General features: G+C 42.7%; 1 protein-coding gene and 1 long non-coding RNA gene across 10 annotated transcripts in view; one reads left to right on the forward strand and one right to left on the reverse strand.

The window, feature by feature from the left end:
• NTN4 (netrin 4) overlaps positions 1-18,007 on the reverse strand; it is a 130,393-nt gene that overhangs the window by 54,207 nt on the left and 58,179 nt on the right. The window lies entirely within an intron of this gene.
• LOC149123585 (uncharacterized) overlaps positions 1-18,007 on the forward strand; it is a 161,864-nt gene that overhangs the window by 44,168 nt on the left and 99,689 nt on the right. For 3 of the 4 annotated variants that reach the window (XR_016216946.1, XR_016216944.1, XR_016216943.1), the window contains exon 2: positions 8,206-8,274. This is a non-coding gene — a long non-coding RNA (uncharacterized LOC149123585). Of the gene's footprint in view, positions 1-8,205; positions 8,275-10,560; positions 17,281-18,007 lie in introns of those variants that run through there. The other variant, XR_016216945.1, reaches the window with a different exon arrangement.

Below are 18,007 nucleotides of genomic sequence, written 5' to 3' on the forward strand. Positions count from 1 at the left end.
GAGGCTTTAACCTGCTAGGCCACAGCACTGGCCCTAGAAATGGAATATCTTAAGGGGAGGAACTGGGCATTCTTCATTAATGTACCAAGATCCTGGTCTGAGGGACAGACCTGGATAATGAAATGGTTGCAACCATTACAAATTCTATAAGAAAAAGACATTCAGCAACACTGTTTAAGAATCACAGAGGGGCTGGTGCTGTGGTGCAGTGGATTAAAGCCCTGGCCTGCAGTGCCAGCATCCCATACGGGTGCCAGTTCTAGTGCCAGCTGCTCCACTTCCGATCCAGCTCTCTGCTATGGCCTGGGATAACAGTAGAAGACAGCCCAAGTCCTTGGGCTCCTGCATCCATGTGGGAGATCCGGAAGAAGCTCCTGGCTTCGGATCATTGCAGCTCCGGCCATTGAGGCCATCTGGGGAGTGAACCAGCAGATGGGAGGCCTCTCTTTGTAGCTCTTCCAAATAAATGAAATAAATCTTTTTAAAAAAAACACAGGTTTTCTGCTTCTCTCCCCAAGATGGTAAGCTCTTGCAGGAAGCAATCAGTGGTTGCAATTTCTTTGAGGGGCAGCGGCGTGGTGCAGTAGGTTAATCCTCTGCCTGCGGCGCCAGCATCCCATATGGGTGCCGGTTCTAGTCCCGGTTGCTCCTCTTCCAGTCCAGCTCTCTGCTGTGGCCTGGGAAGGCAGTGGAGGATGGCCCAAGTGCTTGGGCCCCTGCACCTACATGGGAGACCTGGAGGAAGCTCTTGGCTCCTGGCTTCGGATCGGTGCAGTTCCAGCTGTAGCGGCCATTTGTGGGGGTGAACCAGCAGATGGAAGACCTCTCTCTCTATCTCTCTCTCTCACTGTCTGTAACTCTACCTGTCAAATAAATAAATCTTAGAAAAAAAAAAAAGAAATTTCTTTGAGTACCCATTAGCTGGCATATGGTAGGTTTTCAATAAATACCTGTTAATTTCTTTTTTTCATTCAGTCAATGCATCTTCAATGGAGCATTGAGAAATTAGCTGAGTTACATCTTAAAAGCTGTTGAGGAAACAGTGGGAACGATGCACTTGATGCGGGTGAGAGGTACTTTCAATCCTCTGTCACATCCTTTGCCCAGAATGCTTCCCGTAAGTGGGATGGTGGTTTGCTCACCCTGGGCGAGGCATGTGGTGGTCCCGTTCTCATGTGTGGTGGTCCTGACAGTCATGGAGTTGTTAATAGATAATAACAGTAAGTAATACTGAATAGCACTTCCTATATACCAGGCAGTGAGTAAACACTGTCTCACTTGATCCACACTGAAGCCCTAATAAGGCAGGTGTAACTGTTATTACCCAATCTCACAGAGCCAGTAGAGCGGAAGAGTTACTTGAACTCTAGCAGTCTGATTCCAGTGTCACAGACGGATCTCCCAACCACGCTGTTGTATGACCTTGGGAGTGGATTTTGAGGAATCCACTTCAGCCAGGTCTCTTCATGGTGCTGCCTGGATAACATTAGCGAATCCCAAACCAATCTGTCCTTCAAGAGCTCCCCAGGGCAAAGGCGAGATGGGACTTACAGTGAGGCGTTGCGCGGAGAAGGTGAGCAGCCTTAATGGTATGTGAACACAGTTAGATTGGCCCCAGTGGCCCATGCCTGGCATGGATTAGTTCAGAGCAGTAGAGGCACAGAGGATACATGAGACTCACTGGGGAGAGGTGAAATCCATCAGCACGTTGAACTTTCCGATGCCTCCTAGGGGAATTTCCAGGCCACTGCAAGTCTTAACAACTAATCAGGGACTCTTTTGAATAAATTTATAGATGTAAATGAGCTGTAAAGAAAGCTCTGGTCTTGCAGATAGCACCTCATTTTGGTTATCACTACTGATAGGACCTAATAGGGCTGGTAACATCTTATAGCTTGGTGGCTTTTACAGTTAATTTTTTAAAAGATTTATTTATTTATTTATTTTTTTGACAGGCAGAGTGGACAGTGAGAGAGAGAGACAGAGAGAAAGGTCTTCCTTTACTGTTGGTTCACCCTCCAATGGCCACCGCGGCTGCGCTCTGCGGCCGGCGCACAGCGCTGATCCGAAGGCAGGAGCCAGATGCTTCTCCTGGTCTCCCATGGGGTGCAGGGCCCAAGCACTTGGGCCATCCTCCACTGCCCTCCCTGGCCATAGCAGAGAGCTGGCCTGGAAGAGGGGCAACCGGGACAGAATCTGGCGCCCCGACCGGGACTAGAACCCGGGGTGCCGGCACCGCAGGCGGAGGATTAGCCTAGTGAGCCGCGGCGCCGGCCAGAAATTTGTCCTTTAACACTACCATTTCTTACCCTTCATGTGTTTGTTACCTAAAGTTTTTTTTTTTTTTTTTTTTTTTTTTTTTAATCAAGAATGCTTGAGAATGGCCGGCTGGCACCGTGGCTCACTAGGCTAATCCTCCGCCTATGGCGCTCCGGGTTCTAGTCCCGGTCAGGGTGCCGGATTCTGTCCCGGTTGCCCCTCTTCCAGGCCAGCTCTCTGCTGTGGCCCGGGAGTGCAGTGGAGGATGGCCCAGGTGCTTGGGCCCTGCACCCGCATGGGAGACCAGGATAAGCACCTGGCTCCTGGCTTCGGATCAGCGCGATGCGCCGGCCGCGGTGGCCACTGGAGGGTGAACCAACGGCAAAGGAAGACCTTTCTCTCTGTCTCTCTCTCTCACTATCCACTCTGCCTGTCCAAATATATATATATATATATATATATATATACACTTGAGAACTTATTTACAAAAATGGAATTTCAGGTGTGAGTGCTTGGAGCAGTGGTTAGGATTCAGCTTGGGACATCTGCCTCCCATACTGGAATCCGTGGGTTCAAGTCCTGGTTCCTGCTCCCAAGTCCAGCTTGCTACTGCTGTGTACCCTGGAAATAGACACCAGTGGCTGGGTCCCTGCCGTCCCCACAGGAGAACTGGGTTGGGTTATGGCTCCTGGCTTTGGCCTTGCGCAGCCCCGGCTATTATGGGCCTTTGGGGAGTAAACCAGCAGATGGGAGATCACTCTTTATCTATCTCTGCCTTTCAAATAGATGAAATAAATAAATAGATATTTTTAAAGTGAACTTTCAAGATTTTTCTATAACTAAGTGGTTCTTGATTGTCTTCTATTTGTACAAGATTAATTCTACTAGCTTTCTCTTTCTAGTATCATCAGACATTTTATCTCCCCTCTGGGGTCTGTAAGAAATTTTTCTGCCATAAAAATGCAAATGGCATTGAACTAAAAATTGTAGTGCCCAGGGGGCTGAGGATTACATTTAGATAAGATCACACCATTACCAATTCATGAGATTTGTTTTCTACCATGACCTCTCTGCATAGAACTGTTTATTTGTTCTTTGCTTCCAAATGGCTTAAAATTTTCTCTTAACTACTAGGCTTTTAAGAATGAGTTATGTCCAACAGATATTTTTGACTAGATTCTACAAGTGAATTGAGCTAATGTATATCCGTAACGATTTCCTATTGTCACATATGCCATAGCAATAAAGTAGGGCACTCTGATTCTAAGACATTAAATTCAGTGTATCTAAGCTTTCATTGCTTTAGAATTTCAAGCTTGCTTGTTTTCCCCTCTATGATGGCCAGTTTCTTAAACTGCAAATTTAAGCCAAAAGAAGGTGGACACATAACACGAGATTTTTTGCCACAAATGTTGCCCAGAGGCAAACTTTGAGTTTCCTGTAATACCATATAAGCAAGTGTTTTGGTAGATGGCTTAGGAATGTGAAATGCAGTTCAAGTACAATGGCTGTCTGGTCCCTGTGTCCAGTTGCCAACACAGTTGCTACACAACCATTTGACCTACTCTATCTCTGCTCCTCATTTGATCTCCTCACTTGAATCTTTTTCACAATTTTTTGTTGCATTTGTCTTTCTGTACTTAAAATTTCCCAAGGTCACAAAGCAAATCAGTGGCAGAACAGGGACCATAACTCCCAAGAGGCTCCTAAGATAGCAGAAAATCCATCTTAGGACAATGATGTCACCAGAAATTTTACTCCCTTCCCACAAACACCTAAAACGACTTCTTACAAGACAATCTATTCGAGTGAAAAAGAGGCCACTTCAATTTCAATTTCTCAGTAACTGCTTAATTTTAATAATTTTAGGAAGAAATAGATAAAGTGGAAGTAAGAATATATAACTCCTCAATATGTGGTGAAAACTATTAGGCATGAACCTGGGAAATGGAGTGAAAGAAAAAGGAGAACTCATTTTGTAAGCAACTTATCTGCTAAGCAGGATTTGACATGAGAGTGAAGGAAGGTTTTGTAGGGTCTTGTTCAATGTCTTTTAGGATTTAGATGCATTTTTATAATTAGTTAGGGGCCAGGTAAATTCTACTAGAAATGCTGTGGGGATTATTAAGTACTTTTCACCCCATTGACATTCATTTGCTCAATGTGTTCACATAGTTTCTGGTTATTTTAAAGGAAAATTCCTTGTCACAGACTACTTTGCATTCTCTTACAAAGTTTTGTGTGTTTTTTAAAATTCATTCTTGTTCACATTTCCCTCTGTTTTCCTTCTTCGCTGACAGCTCTGTTTGACTGTCACTCAGTATTCTATACAGTGCAGAGGGTGTTACAAAAGTTGACTTGTTTAAGATAAATGAGCCCCTGATTGTAGTACAAGAAGCCAGTTACTTGGACATGTTTTCTTCCATAGTTTTTTTGTTGTTGAATTAATTCATTCAGATGGGCTTTTGCATACTGGAGAATTGCTTGTTTCGAAGTGAGATTTGTAAAACATAGTCTTCATTATTGTGTGTGCTCATATGAAGAGCGCGGTAGAAATACTGATTTATTAAAAAGTTATGCAAGTCTAAAAGAAGACAGAGCCCTTAGGAAGTCTGTGGTTGTCTCCTATATTGCCAGAAACAACAGCCACAGCTGTTAAAAAAAAAAAATTGGTTCTCTCTGACACACATCCATCAAAAAACTACTGCCTTGCAAAAATATATATTTTTATGTCTTAACTGACACCTAGTAATTGAACATGTTTGTAGAATATGTGCTATTGAACTGAGCATAAAAAGCTATTGCTTTTTAAAACAGTGTAATGACTGAGACTTGAAAAGAAATATATTCATTCTGTAAAATTCCATGACAACCAGCTCTGTTCTGGGGCTTTGTTTTGTTTTGTTTTGCTGCTGATAGTTTCTTGTTGAGCTAACATTCCCATAACATAAAATTGATCATTTTAATCTTTTTAGTGCACAATTCAGGTTTTCAGTATATTCAATATGTTCTACAGTCATTACCACTGTCTAATTCCGGAGTTTTCATTTCCCCAAAAAGAAATCTCAGGCCCATTAAGCAGTCACTCCCTGTTATCCTCTGAGTCCCAGCACGTGGCAATCACCAAACTATTTTGTCTTTAGAATTTGCTTATTTCTGAACACTGCAAATAAAGAGTATAAAATAATATGTGGGCTTTTATGTCTGGCTTCTTTGACTTGGCACAATGTTTTCAAAGCTTATCCGTGTTGGGTCATGTATTGGTATTTTTATGGTTGGATAATATTCCATTGTATGGTTATACCATGCTTTGTTTATCTGTTAATCAACTGAAGGACATTTGAATTCTTTCAATTTTGGGGCTTCTATGAATAATACTTGTGTGAACATTCATGTACAAGGTTTTGTGTAGGCATGTTTTCCATTCACTTGGAAGAGTAGAACTGCTGAGTCATGTGGTGACTCTGTATTACGCTTTTTAAATGCTGGACTTTTCCACAGCAGCAGTACCATTTCATGTTCCCACCATCAATGTATGAGGGTTCCAACTGCTCCACATCCTTGCCAACACTTGTTATTGTTTGCCTGATTATAGCCATCCTGGTGAATGTAGTGTCTCATTGTGGTTTTAATTTGCATTTCCCTAATGACTAGTGGTGTTGAGTGTCTTTTCATGTGCTTATTGGCTATTTGCATATCTTTGGAGAAATGTCTATTCAAACCTTTTGCCCATTTTTAAATTGGTTTTTTTTTGTTGTTGTTGAGTTATAAGGGTTTTTATATATAATGAATACTGGCACCTTATCAGATATATGATTTAGAGATATTTTCTCCCATTTTCTGCATTGTCCTTTCACTTTCTTAATAGTATCCTTTGATGCACAAAAGTTTTAATTTTGATGAAGTCCAACTGATTTTTTTTCTTTTGTTGCTTATGCTTTAAGTGTCACGATCTAAGAAACAGTTTCCTACTACAAGGTCACAAAAATTTGCGCCTATGTTTCCTCATAAGAATTTTATAATTTTAGATATACATATAGGTCTATGATCCATGTTAATTTTTGTATATGGTGTGAGGTAGAGTTCTAAATTCATTCTTTTTTTTATTATTTTTTGACAGGCAGAGTGGACAGTGAGAGAGAGAGACAGAGAGAAAGGTCTTCCTTTGCCGTTGGTTCACCCTCCAGTGGCCGCCGCGGCCGGCGCACCGCGCCGATCCGATGGCAGGAGCCAGGTGCTTCTCCTGGTCTCCCATGAAGGTGCAGGGCCCAAGCACTTGGGCCATCCTCCACTGCACTCCCTGGCCACAGCAGAGAGCTGGCCTGGAAGAGGGGCAACCGGGACAGAATCCGGCGCCCTGACCGGGACTAGAACCTGATGTGCCAGCACCGCAAGGCGGAGGATTAGCCTAGTGAGCCGCGGTGCCGGCTAAATTCATTCTTTTTCCTCTGGCTCTCCAGTGGTCTCCCTCCCATTTCTTGTTGCAAAGACTACTCTTTTTCCATTTTATAGTCTTTGTATTATTCAAAAGGCAGGTAGATGGGTGGTGGGGCTTGAGGAGCGTATAGAGGAGGAAGGGCAGAGAAAGACTGGGTTCCCATTCATGGGTTCATTACAACCTGGACTGGGCTAGGCTGAGCCAGGAGCAGGGAACTCGTTCCAAGTCTGCTATCTGGAGGGAAGGATCCAACTACTGGAGCTACCACTGCTGCCGCCCAGCGTCTACATTCAAAGGAAGTTGGAACTGAGAGCCAGAGCTAGGAATCGAACCCAGGCACTGTAAAATGGGGCATGGGTGTCTTCACTGAAAATTAGTACAATAAGAAAAAGTACTGGGGCCGGCACCATGGCTCACTTGGTTAATCCTCCGCCTGCGGCTCCGACATCCCTTCTAGTCCCGGTTGCTCCTCTTCCAGGCCAGCTCTCTATTGTGGCCAGGGAGTGTAGTGGAGGATGGCCCAAGTGCTTGGGCCCTGCACCCGCATGGGAGACCAGGAGAAGGCACCTGGCTCTTGGCTTCGGATCGGTGCAGCACCAGCCGTAGTGGCCATTTGGGGAGTGAACCAACAGAAGGAAGACCTTTCTCTCTGTCTCTCTCTGTCTATAACTCTACCTGCCAAATAAATTTAAAAAAATAAGAAAATAAAAATAAGAAAAAGTACTGTCATTGAGGGATAGCTAATGTATTTAAGGAAGTTTATCTTTTACTATTTATAATTCCATTTTTTCAAGTTCTACAATTTATGCAAAATGGCTATACAAGGTATTGAAATATAGAAAAGTGTTATAAGCTACATTTGTGCTGTAGTAGCTCTTTGGCTTCTGAGTGTTCCATTCAAACAGATATTATGATGCTTCGTATAATTTATTCCTAAAAATTGAACATTTTAAACTTCATAATTACCCATTATTTAATATCAAAAACACAAAAGGTAGGTTCTTGCTTGCCTAGATATTTTAAAATTAAAATTCAATATAGATGAAATGAAATGAGTTTTTATTATAATTTTTTCTGTTCAATCCAAAAAAATCACATTTAAAATATTTCCCCAAATTTTACGCCATTCTTACCCTAAAAAAATGGTTTAAGACAAACAATGGCAGGGCCAGTGCTGTGGCTAAGCAGGTGAAGTACTGGCATCCCATATGGGCATCGGAGTCCCCACTGCTATGGCCTGGGAAAGCAATGGAAGATGGCCCAACTCCTTGGGCCCTGCACTCACATGGGAGGCCCGGATGAAGCTCCTGGATCTTGGCTTTGTCTTGGCCCTGCCCTGGCTGTTGCAGCCATCTGGGGAATGAATCAGAGGATGAACATTCTTCCTCTCTCTCTCTCTCTCTCTCTCTCTCTCTCTGCCTCTCCTTTTCTGCAACTTTTTAAAAAGAAAAACAATGGCAACATCAGAAATGATCTCACTATGTACTTTCCTTTGCATCACTTTTCAGAAATCCAGTAATTGAAAAGAAACACTGCAGATAATTTACTCTCTGAAGAAGAGTGACTCTGGATCCAAGGTAGGACAGTCACACTGATGTTCCTAGTATTCGTATTCCTGTAATTATTTACAAGGCACCTTTAAAAGGATTTTCTTTCCTGTAGATGGTATTAAATTATAATACTAATGTTTGTTTTATGGCTTTCATAAGATCACCATAATTGTCACAGTAAAAACAATATGCACTTTAATCTACTTACATCTCTACCATTGAGTTCGGAGGTTCTTAACAGTCTGTATTTTTGGATGTGACATAAAGTGAATAACTTTTGGAATTAGATACATGGATTTCCTAATTGTTGCTCTCAATAATGTTGGAAAAGTTCCTTAATAACAAAGTAGGGTTGTTTGCCTAATACAAAGTTGGGATGAGAATGCTGGTCCCATGAATTAGAGGATGAAAAGAGAAAATGTGTAGAACATGTGCCATAGTCAAGAAAGTCCTCATTATTAATGGTATTAACATTATCTGAAATGAATCTTTCTTTTTAAGTGCCTTTGGTTAATTCATTCATTTTTTTTAACCTATTAAATGTTAGATATTGTGACTGTCCCAGTATTTGCCATTAAAGAAGCAGGTATTTTTGCACATAGGGAAAGTTGGATACATAAGCACATGGTTGCAACGGTGAGACAAATGCTTGAATCAAGAGAAGCACAGGAATTTGGGGAGGTGCGAGGAATTCTGGGGTTTTATGTAAAGGCCACTAATAACCTGGTTATCTGAGGAATAGGCTGTAATTCCTTCCTTTGCCTAGTGGTGAAATTAGGTGATAAAGCTATCTTCATTTCTTCAATTCCTCTGTAATCCCTTACTTAAATTCTCTTTTTATTACATATGGGAATTGGGTGAAATTATGACTGTTAATTAGATTATAACACGATTATGATTTTTGCTTATGTTCAATATAAAGAAATTCTATAAATCTCATGGTATCTTTAATTTTAATGCCTCCCAGGGCCACCTTTGAGAAACAGTGAAACCAGGGCCCTGTGGAATTCCAAGAGTTAGCTGAGCCAGCTGGGTTTCACGCCTGGCAGTGGTGCCCTAGAGATACAAAATTAAAGGCAAAAGATCCTTGCTCAGTGTTTACTCTTACAGTTTTCATAATTGCTTATATGTAATATTGATCTCTGGAATAAGTGTGATTGCTTTTCCATTTCTAATATGTGAGTGCTCTTAAAAGCTAAAATATATTTTGTTTTTAAAAAGCTACAGTTTGCTTCCTTTTGTCTTTCTATCTAAAGAACTAGAGAGAAGAACTAAAAAGACATCACGATTTCATATGACAAAAAAAATCTTACTATGAGTTAAGAAATATTATAGTCCTATATCTCCACACATGTATTAATTTATTCCATTAAAATATTTACATTGCTAGGGTGTATTACAAATATAGTTCCAGGCTGGCGCCATGGCTCACTAGGCTAATCCTCTGCCTAGCGGCGCCGGCACACCGGGTTCTAGTCCCAGTCGGGGCGCCGGATTCTGTCCCGGTTGCCCCTCTTCCAGGCCAGCTCTCTGCTGTGGCCAGGGAGTGCAGTGGAGGATGGCCCAAGTCCTTGAACCCTACACCCCATGGGTCAAAATAAATAAATAAATAAATAAAATATTAGTCCATCAATATTTGACTATTATTTGAACATGCTGTGTAGAAAATGAAGCACATATATATCTAGGTCAAAACTGGGGCAGTGAAAATATACAAAAATGAATCTTTCAACTCGTTTGAACTACTAGTGCGATAAAGCTGGGAAAGAGCAAGTTACCTTTGTGAGCTTTCTTACTATTAAGTCTCCTTGGATATTTAAGGACTATCTCACTTTGAGATTTTCTCCTGACTATTTCCCTTTCAGTATCATTTCTGGGTCCATCTTGGGGACAGCTGGGAGTCCGGAGGCAGATCTCTATGGTGGAAGGCAGGGAGGGGAGGGAAAGAACTCCATGGAAAGAGAGAAGCTGAGGTGACAGATCCAGCTGGCTTCTGGTGCACAGCCCATGTGTCGCTGTGGTATCTCACTTGTGTCTTACCGATGATGTGAGAGCTGGAGATGTACTTCAGTTTGTCCTAAAGCAATTACATTCAGTGGGAGATAAACTGTAATTTAAGTCTTTATTCCCTCTTACAAGGAGAATTTTTAATGAGCAGATACATAAGTTTAAAACACATGCATATACTTTTAATAATTCCAGAAGATAGAGGAAATGCATCATTGTTTCAAATTAGAAGGAAAGCAAGTTATACTAATTAGCCTTAATAATCTAATTGGAACTATATTTGTTACTTTTTTTTTTTTTTGACAGGCAGAGTGGACAGTGAGAGAGAGAGTTGGTTCACCCTCCAATGGCCGCTGCAGCCGGTGCAGCGCGCTGATCCGAAGGCAGGAGCCAGGTGCTTCTCCTGGTCTCCCATGGGGTGCAGGGCCCAAGCACTTGGGCCATCCTCCACTGCACTCCCTGGCCACAGCAGAGAGCTGGCCTGGAAGAGGAGCAACTGGGACAGAATCTGGCGCCCTGACCGGGACTAGAACCCAGTATGCTGGCGCTGCAAGGCGGAGGATTAGCCTAGTGAGCCGTGGCGCCGGCCGGATGGACTAATGTTTTAGGGAATCAACCCTACTCCATTTTACTTTCATGGATGTCAGCTCTGCCAGTAAATTTTCACCTCCATGTATTTCTATCCTTTTGCCTCTCTGTGAAATAGTTAAAGGCCTATGCATAAAAATACTGAAGTGTTCTAGGGGAGTCCTTGAAAGAAATTCCATGGGAAATCATTTTATGAATGCAAGGATTCACTTATGGTATCTCTGATAACGAGGTCTTGGGGTTTCTTAATCATCAAATAACAAGTGTAATTCAGACAATGCTCATCATTACAGGAAAATTTCTCTTATTATCTAGAAAAAAACAGTCAAAACACCAAAAGTTTCAGTAACATGAATTCTTGTTGGGTTGCCCTCCTACTGTGAAACACGAGGTAGAAAAGGCAGCAGCATCTGCATTTTGCACACCTTGCATAGCACATATGGCTACTTGTCACTAAGGCACCCGCGGCAAAGCTATACCATACTAACACAGGAGAACTGAAGGAAGAAGATGAGCACCTCGACATGGATCGAGAATAGTCTCTCCCCAGCTGGCAAACTTTATGTGTGGTTAACCGTTAGGAGCGCCTTGTGTCCCTCTTGGTGACTGGATCACCTATTCCTCTAGATCCTAATATGATGGCTGAAATGATTAGGGCCATGGCTGCCTTGGCCCCAAAATGATTGATGGCTAGAGATAGAAGTCAAGGATGGTTCACCCAGAAATCGCTCTTCCTAGTGAAACCAAACGCACTCATTCTTTCAAAAGATGGTCATTTCCAAGTGATACATTTTGTGCATGGGTTATCCAAAGTTGTTACTTTTGCTCTTTCTCTTCTTTCCTTTGGGCCATATTAATAGTTACTTAATGGAAGAGAAGAGAGAATAAATGTCCATTTATGGTTCCATATAAAAACGTAGATGATTTGGATATGCTACCCCTCCTTATGGAAGAGTATTCTTCCTGGTAGCCTTCTGTGAATGGGGGGGATACAGCAGTAAGAAACTCGAGTATGATCAACTGCTCTATTACTGTGACTTCAAGCAAGTAAACAAATCTCTTTCTACCTTTGTTTTATCCAAAGAAAAGAAATAAAAATATGTATGTCCCAGGATTATAGTAAGGAACAGTGAAATAATTCACGGAAAAGGACTTTATAAAATGTAAACCTGCTAATCTTTGGTGGCGAATAACTGTCTTTGCTCTCTCACACCCTCACTTCCCTTCTAGCATGGTTTAGATTCCATCATCCATCATGATAAGCAGTTCCTTGAATCTGCTTTCAGCTTCCTTGCCCCTTCCTTGTTTCTGCTCTTAGCCTAATGTCAACCTTGGGTACACGTACTCCTTCACAGCACAACAAAAAAAGAATGGGCTTTGGGCCGGCGCCGTGGCTCACTAGGCTAATCCTCCGCCTTGCGGCGCCGGCACACCGGGTTCTAGTCCCGGTCGGGGCGCCGGATTCTGTCCCGGTTGCCCCTCTTCCGGGCCAGCTCTCTGCTGTGGCCAGGGAGTGCAGTGGAGGACGGCCCAAGTACTTGGGCCCTGCACCCCATGGGAGACCAGGATAAATACCTGGCTCCTGCCATTGGATCAGCGCGGTGTGCCGGCCGCAGCACGCCGGCCACGGCAGCCATTGGAGGGTGAACCAACGGCAAAGGAAGACCTTTCTCTCTGTCTCTCTCTCACTGTCCACTCTGTCTGTTAAAAAAAAAAAAAAAAAAAAAAAAGAGAGAATGGGCTTTGGTGTCTGACAGTAAATTTAAAGTGTGGCTCTACCTTTCATTAGCTTTTGGGAAGTTGGTTAACATTTCCAGGCCTCCAATCTATGAAAGCAAATGAGGATGATATATCATACGCTGTTGTGAAGGTTAAGTTCAATAACGTTCGTGGTGCCACAGCAGAGGCCTAGAACATGGTAAGCATCCAATCAGTGTTAACCAGTATTATTAGTGTTTACAGTCCTGATCGTTTTTTTCCCCATACTAACACCTAAAAATAATTTACAGGTTTCAGGTTTACAGGTATGTTTTGCTACATACAAGTATCTTGAAGCCCCAATTTAATATTCCCATTTAACAACTATATTAACTGTCTTAAAACTTTCTGTTCTTTTCCCTAACACCTGGAAGGTTCAGTTTTTAAAAATTATGTTTTTGGCTTATTCCTGCTAATTTTAAAAAGATGAAAACTAAGGTCCTAAATCTTTTCTGGATTGATTAAAAATTACATGAGACATAGAAACATAATACATGAGTGAGTGTATTCAGATTCATTTGAAGAAAACTTTCATAATGAGACTCTAGGAATGATTCTAAAACTTGCCTTAGACAAGTAGCTAAGTGACATTTCTCAGAGCTTCCTATGGGGCACAGCTCTCAACGGTTATTCCTAGATTTAGAACACATCAGTCAAAATATTGACACTCTTATTTAATGAGTTTCTCATTAAAAAGGAAAAGTCCACTTTAGTAAGTGTAGCTGAGGGCATTTCGGTAACTCTCCTTACTATCAAATGAACAGCACTTTAGTAAACCATGAAACCATTCCAGGGTCTTATTACCATCCACCAGCCAACAGTTGTAAAACCACCAACTGTTAGCAAAACAGAACGCAGTCCTCTACAGCTGCAAACAGAAACTGGTTTAAGATATTCTCTTCATATAATTTCTGGGATCCTAGTGGATGGGAGTCAAAGTACTGTGTTCCTTGCCAAAAGAAAGTGAGCCTTGTAAACACATCAAACAGCGCATAAGGTCTGACTTAGTCTTGTCATTACTGGGGAAGAAGTGTGTGGGGAAAAGTAGAAGTGGCTGACATAATACAATTTAGTAGGAACAGTGATACAAAGAGTGCCTGTCGTGTTCGAGGCACTGGACATCATACTTTTTAATCCTCCCAATGACTACAGAAGGAAGATAATATTCACATTTTATTAGGAAACAGGTTTGGTGAGACTGAGTAACATAGTAAATTATGTGAAAAGTCAGATTCAGTTCTGTTTGATTCTAATGCTAGAGTCTTAATCGTTGTGCTGTTCCGACTTTCTCACAAAAGGAACGGGTGAGGAATAACTGAACTACTGAAGAATAGGTAGAATGGATCTGGGAAGAAGGGGTAACCCAGAGAAGGCGGTCCTGCTTTAGAAGACACAGGAATGGGTTTCTTATTACTTGAGAAAGAGAGAGAGAGAGAGTTGGCTCCCATCTGCTGGTTCACTCTCCAAATGCCCACAGGAGCTGGAGTGTAGGGCTAGGGATGGAACCAGGAGCCAGGATCCTATGTGAATGGCAGAGATGCAATTAGTTGGCTCACCACCTGTGGCCTCCCAGGATCTGCACTGGTGGGAAGCTAGGACATGGAGGAACCAAGAGCTGGAGCTGAGAATCAAACTCAGGCACCCCATTGAGGGAAATGGATGTCTTAAGTGCTAGGCTAAATGCTCACTCTCATGAGGAATGTTTTAAAGTAAATGAGACTATCAATTTTTATACCTCTCCCTTCTCCTAAAGAAAGGAAATAATCCTGAAATCGTATATAGCTTGAAATAGACTTTGTATCATTTCCATTACCATCCCTAATTTGCTACCATCAGCTATCAAGGATTCAAGCCTGTAAAATCAAATCCTAGTAATTTGCTATTCATCCTAACAGCAGGATTAGCCACAGTGAATTGTCTGCCTGTACCACAATACTTCTCAAAAGTTTAGCAAGCATTGGAATTACCTTAGCGGGTTTGGTAAAAACAGATTCCTGGACCCTGCCTCCAGACTTTCTGATTCAGTAGGTCTAGGGTAAGGTCTGAGAACCTGCCTGTCTCACGAATCACCGGGTAATGCTGGTTCAGGGACCGCACTGAGAGCCACAGCTACCAAGAAAAAGAGTGCTACAGAACATTAGCTCTGTGTGCACCGGCCCGTGAGAAGCTGACCTGTAGAAGAACAGCATGACTTAAGAGGCTGCCTTGAATTCTGCGGGCACCATATATGAGTCTAGCTATCTACAGCCATTTGCACATAATGACCTGTGTCCACAGACACACAGATACGGGAGGACAAGTGACTTTATGGTACTTTCTGAAAGAGGCAAAACACTGTGCCTTTAATATGCAGTTGGCTCAGCTAAGCCATCATAGCAATAAGAGCATCACACTCAAAAGAGGCAATCATTTCCATATTTAATATACCGGCTCTTTATACCCCAGAAAAAATACACAGAAAACTAAAGTGCATCTAAGTCTGGAGTGGAACAGGCCTGAAAGCAGACTCATTCACTTTTCCATCCACAGCCTCTGCTGGTCCAATTGCTTATCGCTGTTTCACAAAGACAGAATGACTTAGCAAGGATTCTCATGGAACTGGATCCCTGGAAGCCATTACGGTCTTGGCCACTTTGCCTGATTTTTACCCCTTCTCTGGCCCTAGCTCCAGGTCTGGCCTGGCTTGGCCCAGCTCAGGCATGTGCTTAGTTACAGCTAGAGGCTGTCACTCTGCCACAGAAGTTGAAATCCATAGGGGAACACAGAAGGATGTTAGAAAATTAGTGTTTTAAAAGGAACTTGCTTTCAATTTAACAGCAGCCTGAGATTAGTAAGGAAATGCGGTTGCCATGACATCTTAGGATGGTGCTATCTTCCAGGATGGTGATGTCTTATTTGAAATAACATCCTTTTGATGTGGGAAAAACACGACACAATGGAGTTTCCAAAAGTTTGTGGCAAATGGGTTTAAAATACAACTTTAGGGGCTGCCGGCAACAACAGCATCATATATGGGCACCACTTTGAGTCCTGGCTGCTCCACTTCCCATCCAGCTCTTGGCTATGGCCTGGGAAAGCAGCAGTAGATGGCCCAAGTGCTTGGGCCCCTGCACCCACCCACATGGGAGACCTGGCTCCTGGCTTCAGATAGGCCCAGCTCTGGCCTTTGCAGCAATCTGAGGAGTGAACCAGCAGATGGAAGATCTGTCTCTCCTTCTCTCTCTGTAACTCTGCCTTTCAAATAAAAAAATAAATTTTAAAAAAGAAAAGACAAGTTCATCTTGGCACTAAAAAAATTGTAAATTTCCTGTAGAATTTTTCATACTACACCTTTCCATGAACTTGTTGAAGGCCCCTTGCACGATCCCCTTCTCTTGATTATCCTGATGCTCTTTGTAGTTTAATTTTCTTGCTGGCACAATAACGTATCAAATAGTTGTACAAAGGGTATTCAAAGAAAATGTGTATTATGAGAAAAACAATGCTTGCATTTCCAAATATTTTTGCACCAGTAGATTTATTACCTTTTAAATTCTATTTTTTCATGAACTTTTTGAAGCACCCTTATATATCCATATATATACCTGTATATACATTTTATTTTTATTTTTTTATTTTTATTTATTTATTTTTTTGACAGGCAGAGTGGACAGTGAGAGAGAGAGAGACAGAGAGAAAGGTCTTCCTTTGCCGTTGGTTCACCCTCCAATGGCCACCGCGGCCAGTGCACCGCGCTGATCCGAAGCCAGGAGCCAGGTGCTTCCTCCCGGTCTCCCATGTGTGTGCAGGGGCCCAAGCACTTGGGCCATCCTCCACTGCCTTCCCAGGCCACAGCAGAGAGCTGGCCTAGAAGAGGGGCAACTGGGACAGAATCTGGCGCCCCGACCAGGACTAGAACCTGGTGTGCCAGCGCCACAGGCAGAAGATTAGCCTATTGAGCTGCTGCACCGGCTGTATATACATTTTAAAGATTTATTTAGGCAGAGTTACAGAGAGGGAGAGAGACAGAGAGAAAGATCTTCCATCTGTTGGTTCACTCTCCAATTGCCTCCAAATGCCAGGGCTGGGCCAGGCTGAAGCCAGGAGCCGGGAACTTCTTCCAGGTCTCCCACGTGAGTGCAGGGACCCAAGTAATTGGGCCATTCTCTGCTTTCCCAGGCCATTAGCAGGGAGCTGGATTGAAAGTGCAGCAGCCTTGACTTGAACCAGTGCCCATATATAAAGATGCCAGTGTTGCAGGTGGTAGCTTAGCCAGCTAAGCCACAATGCTGGCTGCAGCACCCTTAAATTTTAATGTTTCTGCAAAACTGTTAACCTTGAGTAATTACTCCCTTGTTGAACTTAGCAAAGGGAAACAGCTAGTATTTTTTTCCTTCGGCCTTATATAGTGGTGCTCTTTGGAAGTTTACATTTAGAGAACTTACGTATAAAAATATGATCATATATAAATGCATGTTCATGAATGTGTCATAAGGCTCATAATTTAGTTTGGTTGACCAGAGATGTTTGGGTGGTCTCAAGTTCATTCACATTCATTGAGGACCTATTTGTGCCATGTTATGGGGGCCTCTGGGCTTGTAAGCGCCCTTTTGCTGAGGACTCTACTCTCAAGGGGTCCTGGAAGGTGTGGATCATAGAACAGCTGAGGTAGCAGGGGAGCTATGTGCTTTCTCTTCACCAACTCACTAAAATACCATGGCAGAAACTTACCAGCACTCTGACCGTGAACTTCCTAGCTTAAAGTCTAGTAGGTTGACATCTCCACAATTTCTGGGTTATTTTCTATTTGGATCAAATCACCCTGAACCCGCTTAATGGAGACACACCAATTTTCCTCCCCATTATTTGTAGCAATATTATTTCAAGGTCTGGAAATGAGCAGGGGTTTGTTGAATGAATACTGTGTTTTCTCCAACGTTGGGAGCCCCAGATTCACTTCTGGAGGTAATAGTGCTCTTAACTACTTTCATGACTCTCTGGCCATGGTCCTCACCATTCCAGTTACCCCAGCAGCTCAGTTCAGCCGGCACATGCTGCCTTGCTGACTCACTGCTCCAGGGCTCCTGATGGCCCCACCCTTGGATGGCACCAGAGAAAAAAGGAAGAATGTGCAAGTCTACCCTTTAGGTAACACAGTAAGGATATTCTGATGCCTTTTAAATTATTTCCCAGAAATATCAGAGCAAAGTATAAAACTGAAGATGCGGAGTGTTCTTCTTGCCTTCTCTGCTTAATGCCAACAGTCTCTCTGGATACAGCCCAACAACGGGCTCGCTGCCTGAGCCACTGTCTTTTTTAGGAGGATGGAGAGGTGAGGACAAACGATGGGTTTCATTTGTCATCTTCCCCTTGCACTATGTTGCTAGCATTCAGTCCAGTACCTACTGAGCACCTGCTCTGGCTTTGG

This window comes from Oryctolagus cuniculus, chromosome 11, assembly GCF_051225735.1.
Source record: "Oryctolagus cuniculus isolate XC-2025 breed Fujian yellow rabbit chromosome 11, ASM5122573v1, whole genome shotgun sequence".
Lineage (NCBI taxonomy): Eukaryota > Metazoa > Chordata > Mammalia > Lagomorpha > Leporidae > Oryctolagus > Oryctolagus cuniculus.